This window comes from Idiotropiscis lumnitzeri, chromosome 1 (genome assembly GCF_059441095.1).
Source record: "Idiotropiscis lumnitzeri isolate Australia: NSW breed Sydney's pygmy pipehorse chromosome 1, RoL_Ilum_1.0, whole genome shotgun sequence".
Classification (NCBI taxonomy): domain Eukaryota; kingdom Metazoa; phylum Chordata; class Actinopteri; order Syngnathiformes; family Syngnathidae; genus Idiotropiscis; species Idiotropiscis lumnitzeri.
Window position 1 is genome coordinate 1,846,590 of NC_142391.1, and position 15,922 is coordinate 1,862,511.

A 15,922-nucleotide genomic window follows, 5' to 3' on the forward strand; every position below is an offset into this window, starting at 1 on the left:
CCTGAGGTCTGATATCGTATGAGGATCCATACCCGATAGGATCTCTTTCGAAAGATGCGTCTCTTCTAGAAGACATTTCATGAAGTCGGTGGGCGGAGGATCAGATTTATTGTCCGTCTCGATTGTGCTTTGTATTTCAATTAGAAGGTGGTTTAACGAGGAAGAAGGTGTCGCTTCAAAGACCCCATCTTGAAGGTTGATCTCATCTCCAAGATGCTGGTAATCAAAGGAGGGTCTCGTTTAGATGTTAAATTGAATCTTTGGTCTTATTGTTGAGGATCGAGAAGGTTATCAAGAGGACATCCCTCTCGGTCTCGACGACATTTGATCTCAAGGATCGAGAAGGTGGCTCTCATCGAGAGGGGAACCCCCTCATGTACGGCAGTATGAGGACTCAATCTGATCTCATCCCCATCCCATCTTGTCTGCATTGTGGATATTGTCTAAGGTAGAGCTCCAAGTGTCTCATGTAGAAGCTCCAACACGTTTAGGGGGATGGATCGGACCCAGAAGGGGATTTCTTCTCAGGTGAATCTCATCTTTTAAATCACCTTGAGTTTAAAGTCCATTCGAAATGAAGCTCTGGCGACGTGTTGAGACTCAAACAACATGTCTGTCATCAGAGAGGACATTTGGGCATGGGAATCCTCTGTGAAAAACAAGTTTGCGTGTGTCAGCAGATGACAGACACCTTGACGAAAAGGTGGAGAAAGCGAATGGACTGTCTTCTTGCTACATCATTAGCTCAACGCGCTAAAGAGCAGATGTTATTTCCTTCCTCCGCGTCACCAAACACCACCTCGTGCCATAAACGTCACGTCACATCAGTCACACGACAATAAGTGCAATTAACGACAAATCGGATTATTGCCTGTATAAAAATAATGAGAATTACGCGCTAAACATCAAAGTAAAACTCTAAATTGGCGAATTGCTTCTACGACTACATATGAAGTATAAACTTTCCTGATTCAATATGGTTGTACTAATATTTAGAGTCGCCCGGGTAGCTGAATAAGGAAGGTACATTTACATTTTGACACCGCACACCAATGCCGCATGTGGCATCTTGCTTAATATCGCCACGGAAACCGTACAAACACTGCCGTTGACGGTGGAGGATGTCAGGTAGCGTACGTGAAAATGAAGTGCAAGCGCCGTGAAAGCAGCACTCGAATATTTATTGTCACTTGCATCGTGTCATGCTGAGCATTGTTCCTAATATAGTGGCACTGACTTCCAAGTGCCATTTGGCTTTGTGAGGCCGGTCAAAATTGGAATCATGCGCGCAAGTAAAGTGGAACAAAAGCTTGATTTTTTTTTTAATTTGAAGTCAACAGTCGTGAGTCAAAAGCAAATCCTGACAATCAACATGCACGCTTGACTCAAATAATGCTATTCTCAAATTAGCTCGTTCAACAAAATGGTAACATTAAGCTCGTAGTTCAAGCGATGCTCTCTAAGTGAGGTCAAGTTACAAGTGAGAAAGGAAGTGTTTTTGTGTGTGTGCGTCCAAAGTGGCAAATTAAAGCAAATACATTTTTAGATTTGAATGAAGCCAACCAAAATGCTAATGCTATGCTACTAGAACTTTCAATACCCGTCAAATAATATATTGATTGCTACGTAACCAAAAAGCTAACATGATGCTACTAAACAGACTTTATTATTAGCCAGTTATCCATATGGCCATTTAATTCCCACAAACGTCAACAAGGAGACCTATTTCACTGTAAGCAACGGACTTGTATTACCCATAAAAATTTTGTAGTGAGCGCCATAACCAAAATTGGGGGAATTTGTCCAAATTCAAAAGGCACAACTTTGTCTGCTCCAAGGTAAACACTGCACTTGCATTACATGTAAAACATCACCAATTACACGACACGTAAGCCACAGCGCTGAGCAAGCTAAGCTAACGGAGCTCTGACCTCCAGAATAATCGTAAATGTAGAGACAGAATTGTCTCCATCAATGTGCTGTGCTGATCAGCATGCTACCTTTCGCTTCGCATCCGTGATTTCCTTTCCGGAACAGTCACTTACAGGTGTTTGTTGTGCGTCAACCTATCGCCATGGCGATTCAAGTCCAACTGGCACTGACCTGAAAGAAGAAGACAAGGGCAAGACGTGAAAGTGTAACCCAACAAACTGTGAGGATTTTAGACATTTTTCAAAGTGACGCTAATGTGCAAAAAAAAAAAGAAAAGAGCCAATTTGGCACATTAAAAAAATGGGAGTGGAGCTTTGCTAATAGTTGCAGCAGATGGCAGAACCTAAGGTGTGAAGTGGGGAAGTGGGACAATTGTGTAGGTGGGGGATAGGGAGAGCATTCAGGTGCCTTTCAATTTGTTTTTTTTTTCTTTTTTGCGGGGAGTCTGCGACAAAGCGAAAACCAGGCTCCTCCATCGGAACGGAAGGCGTCTATTCGGCACATATGTCTGGACTTGGCCGCCATATGGCAGCGGGAGCTATTTCCAGACATAATTAAAACCTTCGGCAACAAGAGAATCGTCATTTGTGTCATTTGGCGATGGCAAAAGATGGCGGCAGAACACAAGCGACAAAACACGCAATAGCCCTTCACGAATAGGCAACGTAAGCCACAAAGCCAGCAGAGCAATAAAGACGATTCATTTAATTAACGCCGTCGTGCCATCGCGAGAAAATGTGATTTACTAGCGAGTTTGTTTCTGCCTTCACCACCTTTTGTGGTCTTGATGATGTTACAGAAGGTAAACATGCTAGCTTTCGGCAAAAAAAAAAAAAATCAACATTTTAACTTGTTCCAAAAAGGGAAAACCAGAAAAACGTGAAGTTAAAGGAGATTCTGTATTGAAGTGAAAATAAGCGTAAAATGGCCGCCTCAACGCAAAAGGGAAGACTTGCTGTATATTTCCGTGGGGATTCTCGAGACTTTTTCAACGTGTTTTTTAATGAATTCACAAATTAAATCTGGCTAGACGGGCCAGCAAAATTTTATGTTGCTAAGTGACACTCGCATTGGGGGCTGAATTGGAACTGAAGCAAACCTTGTGCGCTCCTGAGCAAAAATATGGCTGCTCGGGACTTTTTTGGGCGATGGGAGGCGACATTGTTCAGTGGTAGAGTGGTCGTCTCCCAACCCAGAGGTTGTGGGTTTGACTAAGTCGACCAAAGTGCCCTTGAGCAAGAATACTGACCCGCAAGTTGTTTGCGGTGCTCTGCGCCATCAGGGCTTTTGATTGCCGACACCTGATAGACGCGCCTCCCAAATTTCATGTTGCTCAGTCAAACTGGCTCTGGGGACTGATTTAAAAAAGAAAAAAAAAAATCCAGTGATTTATGAGAATGGCAAAGCCACAGAAACAGCGACTGAGAGCATGTTATCAGACTAAATATTCACTTTGAGACTAGCACAGCCTTCGAAAAAAAAAAAAATCTCCAAATGTGATTTTTTTTTTACATCTCTAATGATAATACTCCTCCTCTGACATGCGATGACTGCAAACGCAGCAAGAGCTCCCGTGAAGGCGCTCGCTCCGTTGCTCTCGCATTTGTTCGCCTAACGAGGAAGAGCTGCTGCCTAATGAGGAAGCTCATTAACAAGTCGGGCTGCCTTGTCTTAATTAGGCTGCGCAAAAAGAGCTTGAGAGGAGGCGGCGTCACAAAGGGTCAATGGCAGCGAGTGGATGTGGTTGTTCAAAGATGCACGACTTGATTGATTACATTGCCGGTGGCGTGTTTCATTGTAGGATGAACGCATATCGCGTGCTTGCATTGGCAACGTTCAGCACGTTCGTTCGCTAATGCTAGCTACCGTGCTAGCTGGAGTTTAAATTGAGCATGCGCAGGAATTGATTATTGAATTATGTTGGACTACTCATCAAAAGGTGTCGCTGAGTCCACTTTCTGCCTCTTCGTGTTGATTGTTTTCCAATTCATTAAATATAAAGACAAATTGATAACTAGCAACAAAATGTTAGCATGCTTAACAGTGCTTTGGACCAGTGATTTTCAACTCGTGGGTCGCGAGCCAAAAATGGGTCACGGACGGGAAGTAAAATGCTACAGTGGGTCCTCAGTTTACGGTGGTACTGACAAAATAGGAATGTATAATAAAAAATTTAAAAAAAAAACATTCAACATATCGTATTTACAAATTGTCTTTTCGTAATCAATGGACTTTCCGGAACGCCATATAAACGTAGTGTTGTTTCGTTCAGATTTTGCCTAAAAATGCATACCTGGTCAAGGTTTATCGGTTCTAACCAAACTAAGTTCAGCAAAACCGTTGCAATAGTCCGGTCATCTCGAATTGGAAGTTCACGAGCTCGAAATGTATAACTTAAACGTATTAAGTTCAGTTTTGGTCATAATTTGATTCTACCGAAGGTCATATAAACATCTTGATTTGCTGTGTTTAGTTTTTGTTCAAAATGTTGAGTTTTGTTTGATGGACTCACTTTGCAGACTTTGCTCTCAGCAATGTGATCCATCACTGAGGGGGGGGGGCAGGGGGGCTCTCGTACGACCATCTTGTCCTCGCTCTATTGAACACCAGTGAGGGTGAGCTGACATTGAGCCGAGTAGCTGCAAACCTTCCCACCACTGCCCCACCCCCCTTTTTCCCTCGGCAGTCAAGAATCCCAAACACACCTGGGTTAGAGGACTAACACTTGACAGGCCTTCACAAAGATGGCCGCATTCCTGTCCCGACGAGCCAGCTGGAAGCAGGGCCTCGTTTTCCGGCACATGACGGAGCGGAGTACCGCAATCGACATTGAGATCAATCTGGTGCCGATGAACACCAAGCATCAGTTGAAACCACTTTTTGAGGTTCCCGTCGGTTGAGACACCCTCCGTCAGTTTTCAGGAACGCCGGACAGCGCCGGCGTTTGTAAAACTGAGCGCATGCGATCACACTCGGCATATTTGACGATTTCACAAATGAGCGAAGGCTTTATTTCACGTGCCGTCTGAAACCAATCCAAAGCTCGTGGCTCAAACTTTGGCTTGTACGCAACCATTGCCGAGTTATGTTTCATTAAAATGCCGTGCGTACAATTCTTCATATAGCAACTTAGATCGCTGTGATTGCCTGGTAGGTTGATTGAACCGACACACAGATGATATCATAAAAATGGTAAAAAAGTTTGCAAAATAGGAAATTTGTAAGACCAATGGTATGATTAGATTTTTTTGGAGCGTTTTGACAAATTAGCAATACGTCGCTCAGTTAGAATATTGTCGCTTTGAGTCTGATGTGGCATTAAATTCTGTGTTGGCCACTTAATGGACACCGGCAAAGGCGTAACGATGGCACAAATGCCACCAGATAATGAGATGGCATTTGCCGTGGCATAGAAATTAGTTCCCGGAAAACGAAAATTGTTTTCAGCATAACAGGACAGCAGAAGTGACCTTCACGTCACCCTCCTCCAGTTTTTGCGCCTCAAGAACTACCTCAAAAGCCAGCCGACTTTGACCTGTGTCAGTACTTTACACCTTGATTAAAAAAAAAAAAAAAAACTTCTTACCGTATTTTCCGGACTATAAGCCGCTATTTTTTTCCTTGTTTTTTTTAACCATGCGGCTAATACTGCGGTGCGGCTTTTCTGTGGATTTTTTTTTTCACCGGTAGGGGGCGCTCTATAGTTCAGAAAGTACGCTAAATAAATCTTCACTTTTTGTTTCTCTTGGGTCTGTTCTGTTTGAATTAGCCAAGTTGTTGTCGTGTTAAAAGGGACTGTTTTAACAATCTGTTGATGCACCTTTATGTGCATTCACAGTACAAAATCGTTCTGTACAAGTAATAAACAACTCGTTTTTTTCAACATAGAAAACTGCGGTTTATAGCTTGTATATATATATAAAAAAAAAAACTTTTTCAAAAAGAGTTGCTGCGGCGTGCGCCTTATAGTCCGTACGATGCGGTGATTAGTCAGTAGCCCCTTTTACACGTATGGATTTTCCCTGTATTTCTGTATAATACGCACCATAGAAAGTCAAACTGGATTTTTTTACCTTTGGAAGTTGTATAAGAGCTAAAGAATATCCCTCAATGCCGGCACATATTTGCATCGGGTCTGTACTTAAAAGATGTGACTGCATGAACGTGCACACAGTAAGGGTCATTTTCCCCATTTATTGGGTTATCTGGAAGGCAAAAGCGGATATGCCGTTATCAACTGTCGTACCCGGTATTTGGAATCTCGCAGTACCTACGCTGGCACTAATATCTCAATAATGTTCTTCCGTTGTTGTGTTTTTCTTCAAGACACAGGTGGATAAATTCCAGATCGACCATCATCTCTGTAATGCCCAATTTTGCGGAATCTCTGTGTGAAAAAGAACAGAATAACATGCTTGAAGTCCAACCAAGTATTACTAAATTTAGGTGGTCGTATCAGAAGTGGAACAGAGACAGTAAGCGGAAATTTTGCCGGAATATTTGTGCGAAAGACGCTTAATTGTGTGTCTAAGAATCGTAATCCATTCATGTGAACGCTGCAATCATTTGGAATTATTTGTAACCTGTGGCGTATTTTTTTTCTCGATGCTCATTGTCATGCGCACGTTTGAAATGGCGTCAAACAGTCATGTGTGGTATTCACTTCGGAATGGCCGTGGGTCACAATTCCAACAAACGGCAAATTAATCACGCAAAGCTAGCTGGCGCCTCGGCCTGCGGTCGAGCTCTTTATCGTCTAATTGATTGACAGGCCAGCGCTTGATTAGGTTATTACAAATAAATATCGCCCTAAGTAAGCAAACAAACAAAATCCAAACGCCACTTTGCCTGCGCTCCATCCAATTAGCTTTTTTTAATTACCTATTATGCCGAGGCGCACGGCAAAACGACAACAATGCGCAAAGGCAAATCGGCAAAACGAGGCCCTGACATAGACGCCACTTTAGGGGTAATTACCCAATTTGTTTGCGGCAGCAGAGTTCTAACGAGCAGCCAATTACCGCAGAGTAAGGCTGCGCTGCCGTGCAAACCGGTTGATTTAATTAGATCAACCGCATGCTAAGGCGCGGGGAAGCAGGCAAACAATTTAATTACCAGCCGGCGGCCCCGGGGCATCGTGGGACGAGGGCTATGTGTACCCGCGAGGGCCGATGCTGCAGAAACAAATCAAACACAAAGGAGACTCCGTGCGCGTGCGCGTGCGTGTGCGTGTAAGGGGATTGACATGAAATTTGCTGGCTTTTGACGTACCATCGGAAGTCCCTTTTACTCCTGCCAAATGGGCACGTCAAACGTAAAAGCTGATGCCAGGAATCCGGAAACCGATGAGGTTGACTACGACCACCTCATTCTTCATCGGTACCTTACACACAGGGTGAGAAAAAAAAGGATGGTCAGTGTGTAAGGGGTTAACTAAACAAAGCGATGCCTCCCTGTTTCCTCAAAGGAAAATTTGTGCAACACAGAATCCTGTTGCATTCAATGAACGTCTCTGATTTGAATTTTGTGTAAAATGCGTGAAAGAATAACTCAAATCTGTCGGACCTGAATTTTGTGGGTCTTTGTGTGAAGGATAAATTCAAAGTGAATTTGGTCAGGATTTTTGCATGAACGATGTTGGAGTTTTTAACTTTAAATGTACCAAAAGTTTACCAAAATAGTTCAAATTAATTATCTGACTCCATTAATGGTTAACCAAACACAACCTCCATTCTTCCAACAATTATGCGCGCTCGTTTTGAGAGAAAGATGACCAGGATGCCGGCAACTTCACACGGGAGTGGATTTATTCTTAACAGGAGATCTAATACAAAGTCTGAGAGGCCCGGTTACAGCAACCAACAGGAAAAAAACAACGCCCCCCCTAAGTTGCCCAGGATCATTTATACATTACAGCAAACAAAGCCAAGACTTCCTACTCTTCCCCTATTGGCTATGTGTCATCTGCAGTTAACTTTAGCTTTCTCTTAGTGGACGTCTTCTGCCCGCAAGGTGACGTGTCGGCTCATCCCACGGTGCGCGCCATGGCAGTTGTTTGTGCGCTCCACTGCCGATGAACCACTGGTTCTGTTATTCTGCTCTCACGGTCGACCGTGTGACCATCTCACACAACAACAGACGGGTGGCCTTGATCGAAGTCCGGGACCCTTCGCGTCTGCACACTCAGTTCTCCGACGTGCGGCTCATCCTGCACAAAATATCTGCCACCCATGCATTTCACACAGCCTGGCCTGACCTTTTCTCATGCATTGATTTAAAGCCCAATCAGTATATATCTTTATTGCATTAAACTGAATACATGTCACTTGTAGTCAAGCTTATAAAATCCTTTAACGAGAACGAGAACAAGACTAAAATGCTGTGGATCTGTGTGAAAGATGAATTGAAGTCGTTGCTTCTGACTTGAATCTGCGAGGATTTCTGCAAGAAACAGAAATTTAAGTATGAGCCATTGACACCAAATTCGTGTCTGACTTGAATTTTGGGTTTCTCTGTGTGAAACAAAGAAAATTCCAAGTCTGAAGTCAAATCTGTGGGTTTTTTGCACAAAAGAGAACTTCAAGCCACGGACTAAAATTTTGAGACGTGTGTTAACGAGAAATTGAAGTCCATTCCTTTGACTTGAATTTGGTGGGGTCTCTGCGAGGAACAGAAATTGAAATTTAAGCTTCTGACTTGAATTTTGTGGAATCTCCCCATGAAAAGAAATTCCAATGATTCCGGGATCACTTTGTGCACCATAAACTCAAATCTCTGACTTGACATTTGTGGGATTTGTGCAGTAAAGAACTTCTTGTCTCATCAAAAGAAAAAATGAAATATTTGTCCCTGACTTTGATTTTGCGTGATTCTCAGCATGAAAGGCAAATTCAGGTCTATGACTCGAATTTTGTGGCGTTTCTGCGCCAAATAGAAATTCCAACCTATTCCTAACATGAATTTTGTCCTCCGTTGTGATAGAGAAATAAAATTATACGACTCACTCTCAAATTCTTTTCACTTGTCATTTCTTTGTTGAGATCCTACAAAAAGGCGGCAAAAGGTCATTCTGTGTTGACCTCTTGTTCGGTGCTAACGCGCTAATCGGCATCTCAGAGCGCACTCGGCACTGAAACCAAAATACTCCGACTTGGGGCCGGCGCAAGCTTCCGTCACACGGCGGGAGACGGATCTTAATCAGCGACCAGTGGAGCGTGACCTTTTCCTGGTCTGAGACAGCCTGACGTTGCCCCCGCGGGGCGGCGACGCTTCCCGCCCTTTCTGTTGGAGCACATTACCAGCTCTCAGATCCACAATAAGCGCCACAGCAAGACACCGCCAGTGTCACCGAAAGGTGATAAAAAGACAAAGAAATAGCAAAATACGCACACAGAATTCTTCTTTAGACTTGATCGGTTTTGGTGTGTCGGGAGTGAAACTTCACACCGCCGTCATGACATTGAGCTAGCCTTACACACGAGCACCGTCCGGCTTTTGTACTGGCTGAATTCCAAAAGTCAGAAAATTGGGGTGGGGGGGACCTCACGCTTTGCTCTGATTGGGTCGCCGTTCTTCCTTATTTGTTTTGGAAAGCAGCTTTCCTCTGATTGGTTGTGGGCATCTCGAGGCTTTCAAGTCTCTGGATCCGGTGAACTCCAACAGGCAGAATTGTGGAGGACGACGGTGCACTCTGAGGTGGCCAAAGCGGGTCCTCGGTGGATTTTTTCCCCCGACGTCTACCTCCACATGCAACCAAGAAAATCAATCTGCACATTTATTTACCTTGGATGCTGACAGCGTGACACAGTTGCAATTCCCACCAATTTATTTTCACCAAACACAAATGTTGTTACTGTTACCATCAAATATTTTTTAGTACACCCACTATCGAATAATCGAGTATTTGGATAAAATGTATTTTTTGCTCGGTGAAAGAACATTTACAAATACCCAAGAGCAAAGAAAAATGAAAAATGGGATTCTATGACGTCCAAATTTTAGGAGTGCTTTTGCTGGCTAAAACAGCAGCCTGATTTGCTCAACATTGATCCGGTAAGAACTCCAACTTTGTCAGGCTGTCACCATCAAAGTTAAATGTGTAAATTCAGCTTTTGAAAAGTACTTTGACGGCACTTGGAGCTAGCTAGCAAAGCAATTACCGTATTTTCACGACCATCGAGTGCACCGCATCAGAAGGCGCAGTCTATTTCTGTATTGAACACACATACGGCGCAGGCATGGTAAAATATACGCTACCATAAAACATACGCTCGCGCGCATGCACGCTAAAACGTACGAAAGCCTGCATGCTAGCAAATGCGGGAGCAAAGTATTCAACACGCCGGGCAGGTTCCCTCCCGTCGTTGTCAGTCAGTTTCGTCGCCGTGCGGCTGCTCAGTAAGGATGGCAGCTTTTGCGAAAACTCGAGCGACATAACGAGCGGACACGTTAGCCGAAGCAGCCACAATCCATCCACAAATTGTGGCGTAACTCACCCGACGCTGCCTCGCAGTCTTAGCAAAGCCGTGTACGCCGGCTGTCATCCAACGCCCGCAACTTGGCTTTGAATGCCCTCCCCCCCTTTAACATCCGATGATGTCCTCAGTCACGTCCGCCTTTCCTCTCTGTAAGCGGCGTGTTGGCAGGAAATGCTCGAAAATGTCCGACCTTTACGTATGCCTTATGGTCGTGCAAATACGGTACTTGATATTTGTTGATTAATTGGATGATCAATTAGCAGTCGATTAATACATGAATTTTGACACTTGTAATTCCGTTTATTTCTGGCTCAACGAACGCATCATTCTTCAGAGTAGCGCGTTTTGACGAGTGCTGGAACATTTTGTTCCCACGGAATAGGCCGGGTGAAAGAGGATAACGACTCAAGTAAAAATTTCACGCACCCTATAATAGTCTCGCTCTTCTGTAAAAATGGCACCAAATTGGTGGTTCTCCAACTTCATTTTCTGCCTTTGGAGTTTGAGAGCCGTACCAGAGGCGGGATGCAGCCCGTGTGCCAGGTTGTTGAAGTTTAGCACCCAACCCACTCTAACCCATCCAGCCTATCGAGTCACTAAAACCTTTCACACCGCCCGGCTGGTTTGGCTTTTCATTGTTTTCGGACTAACTTGGCAGGTGTCAAGCTCAAAGCCAGCTAATAAGTCGTCCTTTAGCGACTGCCTTCGGGGTTTCACGGCAGCGACAGGAACAATGGCGGGGGCACTGGCAGGGGGCGTAACCGCAAGCCGGGACTCGGGAAGGGGTCAGGAGGGCTCCAATTAAAGGTCTGGTGAGGAACTCCTGCCCGCCTGGCATTGGCATCTTCTCAAAGAAAGCACTTTTTGTGCTTTGTTAAGCAAAAAAAAAAAGCTGACGAGAGCTTTCTCTCGTGTTTTTTTTTTTTTGCACTAAATGGGCTGTCTTGATTTAATTTGAGTCCAGTTGACTTTCCACACAGTGCGAGTGTTGTCCCTTCCGTCATGTTAATGATGCGTGTAGGTCATGTTGGACTCCCGCAGGCGTAACCCAATGAGAGGTGGTGCGTTCGGTGCGCTTCCGGTTTCCCGGCACGCCTCACATTTGCATCGCTTGAATGGTGAAGCAGAGCAGCTTTTGCTCGACACCAATTAACGTGGTCAGAGCGCTTGTTTATCGGAGCTGCTCACCAATTGCTGATGCGGCACATCAATGAGAACGTCAGGTTCATTTAGTCAAGCCTGGATTGAAAACAGACTTTCAAACCCTCAGTTTAAACCACAACCTGTTTGAAACCCAAACCCGCATTTGAAACTCTAACCTTGACTTTTGAAAACCTGATCTTGGAAGCATGGAACCCTGACCCTCGTTTGAAACCCTACTTTGAAAGCCTTACCGTGGCTTAAATCATTGAGTTGGAACCAAAACCTTTTCTTCAATCTTCAATCTTGTTTGCATCCCACAAGTTTGTGGTAACTCAGGTTTAAAAAACTATTTGTAAACTCTAACTTGAATCCCTGACCCCGGTCTGAAACTCTAATTTGAAACGCTTACCAAGACTTGACAAGTTTTAAACCCGAATTTGAAACACTATTGTGAAACGTTAACTTCAAAACAGGAATGCAGGCTTATTCAAAATATTAACCTGAAGCCAAAATCATGGCTGAACCTCTAATTTGAAACCCTAACTCAGCCTTGACACCCTAAACAGAGTTTGAAACACTAAAGCACTTTTTAAATCCTAACTTGAAAACCAACTTATGGCTTTCAATTTTGTCTAAAACCTTAACCTTGGCTTAAAACACTACTTTCAAACCCTAACAGCTCACATACAACACTGACCTTGGCTTCAAGTCATTTTTGAAACCCTAACATGAAACCCGATCCCTTGTTTGAAACCCAAACCCTAATTTGAAACCCGACTTTAAAACCCTGACCACTGACTTCAAACCCTTGCCCCTGCCAATTCACTATTTGAAATCCTACTTTAAAACCCTTAACAATGTTTGAAAACCAAACCAAGCTTCAAACCCTACTTTGAAACCCTAACAAGACATGAAACCCTACTTTCTTAAAACCCTAACCCTGGCTTTGAGTCCTTTTTGAAACCCCAACTCTTAACTCGAAAAGCTACTTTGGAATCCGAACTTAAAAACCTAACCACTGCTTAACAGCAAGACCACTGCGGAATCCTTATTTGAAACCCGTCTTGAAACTTTACTTTTAAACTCTAATGCTGGCTAGAAACCCGAATTTGATATCTTCATTTAAAACCTTAACTGTATTCATAAGAATGATGGCCTCAGGATTATTGAGTACATACAATAAAACAGGAAAAGTGTTTTGTTGTTTTTTTTCCTCAGTGAATTTGTGTTCACTGATGACGTGCAAAGATGTTCTTTTATTTGGATTTGTTCTCTTTGGGACAGCCAAAGAAGCTCCACACACGTCGTTGGGGCGAGCGTGTGCAAGCTTGGCCTGCCGGCCGCTCTGGCGAGGTGACAAATGAGTTTCCTAAAAGGTGATGAGCGCCACTCGACGGCGCCGCTGCGGCAAAAATACGAGCGCCCGCCGTCCAATTTGCACTAATTAGTTTGACATCAGGTTGCGAGAGCGCCGTAGTCCCTGGCCGCCCCAACCCCCTCCCCCCCCCCCGGCCCCTTTCTGCACTCGTCATTAGGAACAAGTCCAGGCGAGACCCGGCCCAGCGGGGTGCACCGGCTCTTTGTGTGTGTGTGTGCGTGTGTGCGTGTATTTGTGTGCCCACACCTCATCATGCCACGATTACTGTCAGTGCAGAGCCCCCGCAGCAGCACTCGGTCGCACCATTCGTCACAGCCCTGAAATGACCACCACACAAACTGGAAAATGAGCAAACCGAATCGGGCCGCAACCAACGATTACTTGAATATTCCATTATATACATTTTTTTTTTTAAGGAATTAGGTCAAAAATAAAAAAAATATTAATTTGCATCCACTTTATTAAAAAAACAGAACATTATTACAAATTGACAGTGAAGAAAATGCATGAACATAAATTGATTATGATTCAGTCACTGGTTTGGTCCGTAACCTAACATGTCAGAAAATAGGCAAAAATGTTGATCACTGTTTAAGTAAAATCAGAGGTTTGCTAATAATCTTATTTTGAAACAAAAACAAAGATGAACACCGTTTTTTTTTTTGTTGTTGTTTTTTTTAATTCAGAGATGCATGTTACGGAGGGTCCCAATAAATATTTTGCACTGGTTCCTGCCCTATTTTTTTTAGAGAAGCTGAAATTTGGAGCATTTGGACGATTTGAAGTAAAAAAAAAAAAAAAAAAAAGCTCTCTCATGATTAAAGGATTACATCAAAATAGATTTGGATTCATTTAATAGTGGATTAGTTCTCAATTAACAGGAGAATAAGGAGTGCTACATACACAATACAACACTCTAATTTTTTGTCAAATGTTTTCTTTATTTTTCATTTTACCCCTTTTATTTCCCAACTATTTTTATCATACATTTTTAAGAGTTTTGGGTTTGAAAAAAATGTGGATTTCAAATTTTTTTTTTTATTGCAATTGCCGTCAATTATATACACATTTAAAAAAAAAAATCAGATCAGGTCAAAAGCATGATCACAAGAACGACATTATGGTTGAGCAGTCAACTGTTATACTGTAATTGTAGTTTGGACTAAAACTTGCTCGGTAGTCATTCACTAAACACGTGGCCAGCGCACATATTAAATAAAATTTCTTTACCTGAGCTCACGATTATCAATGAATTTAATACTTGCAATGAGTAGGTGCGTAGAAAAAACACAAAGTCTAAAGTTGTCTAAACTAGCAGGTCCAAAGGACGCCATATTATATATTTATAAATAATAACTAAATGGATATGTTTCCAAAATATTTTTTGCTGAGCTTGACCACAAACAGGGTGTACTGTAGAGTTCCTTTCATGAGGTATTAAATTAACTGTGCGATACATCTCAAATAAACGTCATCATTTGAGTTCCAGCCGTCAGTCAGTCAGTCATCATATAATATCATCATCATCTTAGTGGCAGCCAGATGTTTCCACACAGCAGGTGGCGCCTGCTCATTAGTGCCTCTGACAAACTGTTTCTTGTCAGGAACCCAAATCAGCTCTCACCATTTGCAATTAAAGTCCATAATGACGGTGCCAGCAACGTCCCTCAAATCATGATTATTATTATTAATAACACAGCATAAGGAATCATTTCGGAGCGCCAAGCCGCCGCCACCCGTCCCTAACTTGAGTTTAATTGCAGCAACTGCTAATTTGGATGGAAATCTGTTCTGTGACATATGGATGTGTTGGGAAAAAAAATATGCTGGGTCATCCCTTTGAGTTTTAAAGGCCCCGATTAGCAGGACAAATCCAATTAATACTTCTAATAATGTATTCATCTTGTTTACCAGATAAAATTATACATATGGTTGGAATAATTCCATGCGGATTCAATTAAAACATAATTCTGTGGCGTCTGGACTTTAATTCCTAGTTTATTCAAGATCTTAAGATTGTAATTATCTTTTCTAATAGTAAGACAGTAAAACTTTTGGTTGTGAGGGGAAAAAAAGAGGAACAGGGACCAGAGAGGGTTTTTTTTAATAACTTACCCCCAAACACTGATCTCAAAACCTACGTCCCTGTTAGGTAATCTGCCCAGTGATTATTTATTTGAGATCAAAGCAAGTAATTTTACACGTTTTGTCAAGCTATAAAAACAGTAACAAAAACAAAAGACGCAACTTGATATGAGAATAGTCCTTCATTAGGCTAAATACGACTGCTATTGTGCTATCTATTATGCTATCGAAAATTTCATTGTCAAATATTACCTGCTCGAAATGGCACGTGTCACAGCAGGAAGGTCGGATATTTCCGCTTCTGTTTTTATCAAATGTTTGTTGAATATGATGAAACATGCATTTTCGGAAGACTTTAGCTTGAACAGATTTTCCTTTTTTTGCTAATGAGTGGCGGGCTCACCTTGAGTTCAGTACCCGATGTGCATTATGGGTATGTAGTTCTTCAAACAAACTGTCATTGCACTCGTTTTGAACAGCGGGGCTTTTGACTAAATTTCCTAGGAAATTGCAATATTAGGCTAGTTCCAATGACACCTATAGTTGAACATTACGGCAAATTGTTGTCATGTTTAATAAGTACGACTTTTACTGCCGAGGTGCTTTGTGGGTATTGTAGTTCTCCAACCAGATTGACCATTGTTCCCAGTGGGTTTGCAGGTTTCCGACGTTTACCAAGAAAGGTGAATACTGTTATTGGTGATTTTCAGTGACAACTGGTTTAATACTATGTCAATCTATTCTATATTTTAAAAAAAACTTTTTTTAAATGACGACCCTGTTTAGAAACACTTTCCCTTAATATTTTTACAGGTTACACTGCCTACAAAATAGCGAGTTGCATTATAGGTATTGTAGTTCTTACATTTGGCAATTCCCAATGCTATGATTTATTAGGGACATATAA

At 42.6% G+C, this 15,922-nt stretch overlaps 1 long non-coding RNA gene across 2 annotated transcripts; it reads right to left on the minus strand.

Annotated features, from left to right (window-relative positions):
- Positions 1-1,608: 1,608 nt before the first annotated feature.
- On the minus strand, positions 1,609-15,384 carry LOC148342595 (uncharacterized). Of its 2 annotated transcripts, none has more exons than XR_015846758.1 (4): positions 15,268-15,384; positions 13,177-13,247; positions 7,204-7,315; positions 1,609-2,103 (listed from the first exon to the last, which is right to left on the minus strand). It is a non-coding gene; the product is annotated as an uncharacterized LOC148342595 (long non-coding RNA). The 2 variants fall into 2 exon arrangements; XR_015846757.1 differs by lacking the exon at positions 1,609-2,103 and adding an exon at positions 6,187-6,319.
- Positions 15,385-15,922: the final 538 nt, after the last annotated feature.